At 36.6% G+C, this 10,256-nt stretch overlaps 1 protein-coding gene across 1 annotated transcript in view; it reads right to left on the reverse strand.

The window, feature by feature from the left end:
• LOC114455297 (cysteine/serine-rich nuclear protein 3-like) overlaps nt 1-10,029 on the reverse strand; it is a 60,077-nt gene extending 50,048 nt beyond the window's left edge. Inside the window, exon 1 of the mRNA XM_028436447.1 lies at nt 9,964-10,029. The gene's annotated coding sequence lies outside the window, so the exon portion shown is untranslated. The remainder of the gene's footprint in view (nt 1-9,963) is intronic.
• Nucleotides 10,030-10,256: the final 227 nt, after the last annotated feature.

The raw sequence follows: 10,256 nt of genomic DNA on the forward strand, positions 1-10,256 counted from the left end.
ATTGGTGCCGAGATTGGGTGTCAGGCGTGACTATGTCATAGGACAAGCAGATGCTAAATATATGCCCTGTTGCCATGAATGTTGGTGATGCTCTTCAACAAACTGATTGTGCCAAAACAAAGCGCTGCAAGATTGGTGTCAATTCCTCAATGGCAGAAACTTTACATCTTTATAGCTAAAAAATAAAGTGGTATATCATTGGAAACACAAACTTGCCATACTTTTGTATTGATGCTCCTCTTGATAATTTTTGAGGTTTGTACATTTTATTACCTCAAGATAGATTATTAATAGCTTGGAATGATGTTTGGAGCAGAGCAGCACTGCCCCATTCTGTCATTTTAATGTTTTAAAGAGTAATCCTTCAAAGAAACCAGGTCAATAACAGTGTATTGTTCTATAATCCTCACCGGGATACATCAAACTTAATTATTCTGGGAATTTGTACACACGGCACTTTGTTCTTTATCCTTTATTCGCTCATAGTATCATAAACACGAGCAGAGGTTGAGATCATTTATCTTTAATTAGGTTTTATTCATTCATAGGATAAACCCCTTGAGATGCACCATCTCGTTTTCAAGGAGGTTCCATGGTAGCATTCAAACAAAAAAGAGATGCACAAGACAGAAGCAGCTGTACATGCACTTCATATAATACGAACAATAATACATAAAGGCAAACATTACAGTATATTACATACCTCTCACACACAGACACACCATGCACACAAACACACAGAGCTCTCAACTGTCAAAGGTTATATAAGTTTTAACAACATTTAAGAAATAAACTAACAAATATAAAGTTTGAGCAAGGAAACTCAAAAACAGTTACATACATTTTGAAGGTATTGCACAAGGGAGGTTATAGAGCGGATAGAGGCAGGAAGATCATTCCATTTAGAGGGGGCTTTATAATTAAATGAAAGTTTGCCAATTACTTTTTTGGTCCTCGGAACCATAAAGAATGTTTGAGAGGTATGTCTCAAGTTTTAGGAAGATCTAAAAGGAACTACATATTGTTTCAATTAGTCAGGATAACTAAAATGAGTGCATTTAAAAAGAAAAAGTAACCAGTCAAGTTGTCGTCTTGAGCAGTGGTTCCCAAGCTTTCTTTTCTTGTGTACCCCTTGAGCCTTTTTATCATACCATGACTACCCCCTCACTCATACGTGTTCATGATTCTCCAAAAGTAGAACATAACAACTGAATATTCAACGCAAGTCATTTTATTTCATCTTCATAAATTGAACAATTAATATTCAGGTATTATCTTCTTATTTAACTCAAATTAAACATAAAATATGTTGCCTTTAAGGCAATAGAAATGATAAATATAAGAAATAATATTATAGTAAATGTTTGTATTATTAATGCTGCATTCCTAATACTAATATATTATGATTATATTGTTATTAAAGAAAAATAATTATAAAAATAAGTAATATAAATAGATAAATACAAAAGAAATATATAATCTGCCTGTGTTATATATAGCTTTTATGACATTTACCACAAAAGGAGCTTCTTTGAATATGTCCCCTTTAAACAGGCATTTACTTTAAAAAGAAGTCATAGGGCATGCGTACAATTCTTTTTGACGGACGTATGAAATGAGAATATTTTTTATTTTCTTGGAAATAAATTCTTAATTTTTCCACGTACCCCCTGCAATGTGCTCACGTACCCCTGGTTGGGAAACACTGCTCTAGAGGAAGGAGTAAACCAGGCCAGTTGTTGATCCAGCAGACAGTGGTGGGTTCTGATTAAACCTGCACAGACTGTTATAAACAACGCTGAGTGACTGCTAATTGAGACAAGCAAAAGCAAAATGTTATATTTCAAAAGAGGAACCTTGTTTTTACCTCATTTATTTAACTATTGTACACTTTAATACTTCTCCCACTACCTTTATGACAGAAAACAAGAGCTACTAAAGCTTTTCTTTGGTTTTAAGGATGGAGGTCACATAAAATGCAGTCTCATCGTCCCAGTTCAGCAAACATACTGAAATATTTAAAGTGCCTGGATTTATTCCAATGAACCTTAAGCAGGAGAGATGACAAAATCAGCTTTTTACACCACTTTGAATGCACAGAGATTCATGCTAGTGCTGTGAAATGTTCAGGTGAATATTTGAAGTAATCTTTTACCCAACTGTGTCTGCCTATAGAGGCAAAACACTTCCAGATCATAAGTGTCCAATGCACAACTTTACTTGGTTGGTTCCAAAGATGTTTTATTGCATTGATATTTGCATGTATTTTTCTACGAAATGCTGTTTTGACTTTAATCTTTGTAGAATAAGTAATCTCCTTGTCAGTGGGTGATAGTTGAAAACACAGTAAGGCTGAAATTTGGCATAAATTATTGTGGTGTGAACTTTTCCGTTGCCCTGTGGTCTGTCATGAGTCACATAAGCGTGACAGGCTTTTCTATTGACAATAATTGAACTCCGTTCTAATTCTATTTAGTCATTTGCTTGAGTTTCAACAACAAAATGATGTATTCTGCTATTGTTGCATATTTCTGCTGATTTTTTAGGCCGACGTCTGATTTGCTTTGTACATTTTTATACACAATACCTGTTGTTGTGAAATCAAATGCCTTTAAATGTATGGAAACCTTATGTGTCATTATTCTATCAAATCCAGGCTGCTGTGACTTTTATTGACTCTTGTTTGTGTCATTTAGCATGTCGTTTTGTGATGTTGTAAAGTGGCTTCTTTTCTGGAAATATTTGGTCATATTAGTGAGGTTTATTTTGTAGATTTGAAGCCAAAGAAAATGTTTAAATGGCAGAATAAACCAGTTTAAATGATGATTAAAATGTCCTCAAAAGTCTTTATGTTATATGACTTTTGGTGCAGCTGATTGATTTTTCACAGAGTTGTGATTCAGAGGAAATTGATTTTCCTCACGCAGATGGTGTAATATTGATTGGTGGCGACCTGGAACACCTGAATCTGAGCTGCCACAGTTTAGTTGAGGCCTAACCTCTGGGAGGAAGTCACATCAGACAGTGTGTGTGTGTGTGTGTGTGTGTGTGTGTGTGTGTGTGTGTGTGTGTGTGTGTGTGTGTGTGTGCGCACTGTGCGTTTTCTGTTCTTTTCAACACCTGCTGTATTTGCCATGAGGCTGAAACAGATTTTCTTTAAACTATTTGAACTCACACCAGAATATTTTAATTAGAACTCCCTCTAATCTAAATCCTAATTATAGTTGTATTACATTTTATGGATTTAACATAACAAAAACCACATTTGCACCCTCCACATTGCAAATTAAAAAGCTAATATATTATATTATATCTGCTGCTAAGTAATCTGACAGTTGCAAACTCTGAAAACAATTGTCTTGTGGACAGTGGTACACTGTACAATGCTTCAATGGGAGGAAAAAACATACGCCGTCAATTCCATGTGAGACGACGGACACATGAAAGAAGGGAGAATGCTGCAGTATAAACCACACACATTTATCTTAAAGCGGTTCACGCATGAGCTGCTTCTATTCTGTCTATCAACTTGTGATAATAAGGGCTTTGGTTGGCTGGGAACGAGATATCTGGGCTTTCACTGAAATCTCTGTGTTTTCAGTTCTATATAAGGTGCAAACACTGGCAGCTCAGCCTGGCTTTGTGATTCAGAGTAAGCAATAACAGTCGTAAACCTGTAACCACTTTAGACAATGTGTTATTCATCATCTGTTAGACTGAAATATCATCATATTTATTTCAATGCGTTGCTTGATAGTTAGATTGAGTTTTTGATTTATTGCAGCAGCTATAATAATACCTTTTTTTTTTTTTTAAAGGCCGCCTACTCCTGATGTGGCAATTTGTCTTACTCTATCAGAATATTAGCAAAATAATATCCTGGCTTTAGTCCCTCATTTTGTTTTAGGCTTAGTGTTTGATGAACACAGGCAATCTTTTTTGTGGAGGTTTTGAACCAAAAAAAAAAAAAAATTGACAACTTTCGTAGCATATATTGTATATTTTTTTTTATTTTTATTTTACCTTGTCGAAGGTCAACACTATGCATTTTTTTATTATTGCAAGTAAATAAATACATTTATATTATTGCAAAATTGTGACCATCACCAGCTCTCCCTAAGGAAGGGCAAAGTCTTTATTATGGATGATATAAAAAGAGAAGGCACTGTTACACCTAGGTGAAGGGGGAGGAAATAGGGAAGAGGGAGTCAGGGTAGGACAATGGAAGTCGACTATTTTAAGGTGAGAGTGCAATATGTTGTTAAAGTTGTGCATATTGTGCATATCGTGGTTTCGTTTCTCATATCACAGAATTTGACATGTTTATCAAAAACATTCTTTAAAATCTTCTAATTTTGTTGGACGTGGAATGGAAGCATGTTCAAAACCGTGAATTATTTATTTAGCATACATTGAGCTAACCCTGATTAGCATTGCCCAAGCCTTTTTTTTTAATGTATTATAACTTAAAAAAAAAACAAAAAAAAATTATGCTTTTTGTGTTTTTATTCAATCTCTGTAGAAAATTGCCTCTGAGGTAAGATCAACATTTGAACCATTTCACACGCTTGTCTAACAGCTTTATTTGTTCTAAGACCACTCCATAAATTCACATCTTTTTTATGGCAAAAACCATTAACTCTGTTTTAATGATGTCGTGCTTGGACTGTCTTGCTGGAGGCTGCTTGCGATCTCAACCCAACCCCAGGCAGATTATATTATGTTCAGTGCTTAGCTGTCTGTGTTCTTCTCGCCCACACAAAGTTCTGACAGCACTTCACCCGCACCTTTATCCATTTTCACCAGCTACCTATTCAGTCCCACATCCTCCACAAACTCCTTCGGTTGCCCTACAAATCTATTATCATTGCATTTTGTGTATTATCATATTCTCTTTTATTATCACCAATTTTTCTTAAATGTGTAATTTTCATTAATTTTATGCTCTTGGAAAATAGTTCAGAAGCATTGAGTCTAAAGGGTTATTTATTTATTTTATTTTTTTGTAGAAATCCAGTATGCATTCCTGTGGATTTATTTGTGTGATATTTGGACTGTATTTTGATCCAGTGAAACACATTCCTAATGGTTACCACTGACCCAAACTCAACTAAAACATATGAAGCTTTTCTAGATACAGTAAGTTACTTCAGGTTTGAACACAGAAGGTCAGAAACAGGATTTCTGAGCTGACAGTGAGCCAAGATTTATTGGTATTGACGCCTGCAGCGAAAAACTAAACAAAACACAAACACCACCAGCAGTAGTTTGTGGAAAAGATGCGTGGTCAGAGCGATGGTGAAACAAAGCACATGTATTTTCCATTATTTCCAATATTTCTTCAGAGGGATTTTTTTTTTTTTGTTTTGCTGGCAGACGCCTTCCAGAGACTTTCCCCATTTTGGTTCTTGTACCTCAGATGTCTGAGAAAGACTTTTTTTTTGTCACACAATCAAAGCAGGAATAGGAGGACACCCAGTTTCACATTTTTCTTTTTCAGATGAGCAGCAAAAGTTGCACCTTGATGGCCCTTTTTGAATTACAAACTATTTAACAACTGAATTTGCTGTGATTCAACCTTACATACTGTATTTCTACTGATTTTATTCACCTTTAAGCAACTTTGACAACTTATCCTCTAAACTTCCCTTCAATAATAACTAGAATATTAAATTACCTGTGGTCAATCTAAGATCCCCCAAGTAATGGCAACATGATTAAATGCCAGTGATAGAAAGGTGACGGTCACAACAAAATAAATGCATTTATTTAATTGCAATAACAAAACATGCATTGCTTTTGTAAAAAGATTGTAGTGTTGACCTTCATCAGCATGTGCTGACGAGGCAAAAAAAGAAAGAGAGAAAGAGAAAAAAGGAAAAAGAAAGATGACTTAACATATACAGTTACACACGGGACAACAAAGTATGCAAGTAAGTTAACTTTATTTATAGAGCACTTTTTAGGCCGAGCTACTGGACTCAAAACGCCACTCACTTTGTTCCTCTTCTTCTTGTGTACACTAGTTAAAATCACTATTCCTCTGTTATTCGTGAACGAATCGGGCTGAAATTCGAAGTCGATATCATCTATGGATATGTACGCATCGATGCTCAGAGCCCAGTGGGGCCCCAAAAGGAAAAAAAAAACTAAAGTCGATTTCTCGACCCGAATCATTGGCACATACCAATATATAAATGGGGCCCATTACCCCGTAAGTGTCACGGGGGCACCAGGGGGCCCCATTTTCAAATGACTACTATTAATTAATATGATGAGTTGCTCGGAACCCTTTTTTTGAAATAGGGCCCGGGGGCTCACGCTCCATTTCCGACAATTTCCAAATGTATGGGAACATAGTCGTGTGATATATCGTTTCAAAGGTAGTTCATCGTAGATTACGATTATGCCTCGCACAATTTGACCCCCCATTTTTTAGACAATTTCCATTAAAGTCATTTTCTCATTTATTTGTGAGTCAAATATTGCGACAGTTGGTGGTACCAAATCGTTGACACATATCAATATATGAATGGGGCCCATTACTCCGTATGTGTCACAGGGGCCCCATTTTTCAAATGACTACTCCTCCGTTAATGCTTGTTGAATTGGGCTGTAATTTGACATGGATATTCTATGAGTGGATGTCAAGAGCCTCTCGGAGACCTTTATTTACTCAGTCATTTAACTGAATTCTCGAGAACGTGGTACGTGCATAACATTGATGCTTGCGTGTTGGTTTGTTAAAAAGGAGCATTGTTTCCATTCATCCATCCGTCGACCACACGTATTCCCTTTGTTTACAGCTGAATTTTTTGTCAATATGTTTTTTTCTCGGTTGAGAGAAAACATTGATAATCCCTAATTAGTGTTTTAAAATCTGTGTACATCCTTTTGGCTGCAGATAATTAACTTGATTTAATTCATTTACATCTGTTTTTTTCTCAGTTCTGCAGTCAAACGGGTAAACAACATTTTCAAATAGCAGACATCAATCTTTTAATATTCTGTATGCACACCAAGCAACTCTTGTCAGTGTTTAACAAATTGCTTCCCGTCTTCTGTAATGCAGAATGTAGTGATCAACCCAATTTATTCTTCAACTTTTGCTCTGTTTAAATTGCACTTATTTTTTAATAGTTCGTTCAATAATAAAAAATAAAAAAAAAACTGAGAAGTGAAATGTACTCATTAAAAGCATTGATTTTTCTCCAAACTTTAACACAGATTTCAGCTGAATCTTAGTTACAGGTTATAATCGTACCAATTTGTCTGTGTGTAGCACAGGTAACCAGACACAGATCAGTGACCATGAGTTGCTGCTGCCACTCTACAGGACGCCACAGTCTACAGTCTCATACATTTCCCAAAATATATTCCATCACCAACTTGTCATGTCTGACGGCACTGGTTAGGACTGTTGAGCTTTATGGCAGATCTTCATTCATCACGTCAGCTCTCATAAATAACATCTCTCTCCTATAGAGTTAACCTGAAATCAAGGTTAAAACACATGAATCCAGAAAACGTTGGAGTGAAAAAGAGAGACAGACACAGAGAGCTGTGGTGTGTTTAGTTCTGGGCAGACGGCTGCTTAGGAGTCATTCCAGATAATCACAAAATGCCACTTCAGCTCAAGAGACAAACTAAATCCCAAATGAAAGGTCTTTTCTTTGTAAGTTTGCGATGTTTAGAAGAAGATCACGATTTCCAGCTTTGCTTTGCTTTCAGTGGCATCTGGCAGAGCTGCGGCTCATTGTCATGCACCTCATGTTGCTATCTGCCTGTGGTCTGCATGCAGTGCTCAGTGAAGTGAGCTACACCAACACTCTGCTGGGGATAGCATCAAAACCAAAACACAGCTGGGATCATTCCTGCACAAATTTGGAATAAAGGAGGAAAGATTTGTCTCCAAGTCATCTACATTTTAAGTCAAGCCTGAAAATATTCCTTTTATTCTACACTTTCTATGAATTTTAAATTTTAGACAATTAATTTATTCAAATTGAAAAAAACAAGCAAAAATAACACACTAACTGTTCCATTCTTTGTTAATTTTGTGCACATTTTTAATCAAATGGCTTTACGTATTTTGTAATCTTGATATCAAATTGCTCCATTACATAAAGTCAGGAAAATACAGTATGTCAACCTTTATGATATGTGACATTTTCACTTTTTGGTTGGGGAAATCTAATTAGATTAGTAATGAAAACAGCTCACAGGCTTTTCTTTTGGGCATCTCATTTATTTAATCAGGCACTGAGACAAAAAGCTCAAAGATATTTACAACAGTCTGGACGAGGATGTTCAGGAGCAGAAACATTCCCATATTTTAGTCTTTGCCAAACTCAGTTATTGGATCTTCCCCTGAATGTGTTGGCTAACAAGTGTTCAGGAATTTGGCGCCTTAACCAAAAGCATGTCGGTAAACGCTGAAACAGGGAAGGTCATTTGTTCAGCTTAAAGTTTCTGTGAATTGCCTTTATGCTTCTAAAGTAATGAATGATCGCAATAAGTTCCTGTGCACAGATAATATGAAACTGATGTATTTAACTTTTTTTTCTGCATGGAAATTCTGCATTCATGTTTACTCTTCGAGATTTGAGCAACTTTACTTTTTATTATTAAAAAAAAACAAAAAAATGTATTCCAGAAATACAGTTTTTCTTATTTGTTTTTCATGTTACCCCCTTTTATTACAATTTTCTGCAGAAATGATCCCAGCCATGTTTTCATTTTGATGAATGCAGACCACAGGCAGATGATATTAATAAAGTTGAATTTCATTTATCAATGGCTTTACAGTCCCTATATTGACAGTTTTAATAATTAAAGTTCCTTATTTCAATTTAGTAGTGTTGTGCTTCTTTGTCTTGAATAATATTTTGCGCATTATACAAATTTGTGTTCATGTACAGTATGTATCCTGCATACATCAATGTTCTTATTTCATATTGACTAATTTTTAAAGACCCACAGAATATTTTGTCCTATGACAATCTGAAGTCTGAAACCAGATTCTGAAAGATTAAAGTCTCTAATTACATCAGAAAAAAATTATTGCGTTTCTAGCTTGTTGCGTTCTTCTGTAATCAGCAGTTGAATAGAGGCAAATCGCCAGTTTGTGACAAGAAGCTGAGAAAAACTGCTTTTTCTGAAAAAATCTATAAGTGACTTTGAAGCAATTTTTTTGTTTTTTGCTTCAGTGACACCTCAACATTGGTTTCCCTCTATAAAACTACTAAAACAACACTGAGACCAGGCTTTTGATGGCAACATTATTATTATTTTGCTATCTGGTTCAGAATTAAATAGTTTTTTTTTTTTTTTTACTGTTTTTGGCGTTACTCCAAGTCTCTCCCCCGTCGTTCTCCACACACGCAACTTCCTCCTTCTCTCGGACATGCCGAGTGTCACCGCTTGCCCCATTTTTTTTGGTCGTTTTCGCTCACCATCGCGACACTCTCAATAGTCCACTTATGCTCTGGTCGAGTGTGAGCTGCTGGGACTTCAGCATCTATTCTCGTAGTGCCATTTTCTGTCTCGTAAACTCTTTTCCTCTCCCTCTGAGCTCTGCCCATCATGGCTGATCTCTCATCCAAAGGTGGGCTGCTGCCATCTACATGTCACCAGTTGGTCACTACATCATTGTACAAGTTAGATATTCACCGGAGAGCTTCATCACACTGTTTCCTAGCAAACTCAGTCGAAAAACACAATTCACGTCTATAGACGTGAATGGCACTTAATGAGGTAAAGTGTTCCTCAAAGGTCTGATCTGCTTTTGGATCATTGCTGGATTAAATTCAGATGTTGCAGGAGTAATTTCTCCTCTCACCAGGTGGTCTTTAGAAACACAGGTGTGAGTTACACATTCTGTGAATGAACAGGGGTAGTGCCAACACCAGGCAGACAGATCATGTCTCCAAACTTAAGTCTACTCTACTTTCTATGACATACCAAAGCCCGCCTGGCGCCTCCATCTCCAGTAGGCCCAGCAAGATCAGCCGGTCAACTCCTCCACGCTCAGTCTCATCTCAAGCTGCATTTACGACCTCCTTAACCCTCCTCAACCCAGCAAAGACCATTACATCGCTGTCGCCGAGCCTTTTCACCATTATTGCACCTGACTGAGGTCCACTTCACACTGCTTTGAGTGGGACGCTGAACAACGAGAGATTACCAAAGCATTTGTTGTGGATTTGTTTCTGCGTACTTTGACATAAATGACAGGCGGTAGCAGCTGGTGGGGT

Source organism: Gouania willdenowi, chromosome 21 (genome assembly GCF_900634775.1).
Source record: "Gouania willdenowi chromosome 21, fGouWil2.1, whole genome shotgun sequence".
Taxonomy (NCBI): domain Eukaryota; kingdom Metazoa; phylum Chordata; class Actinopteri; order Blenniiformes; family Gobiesocidae; genus Gouania; species Gouania willdenowi.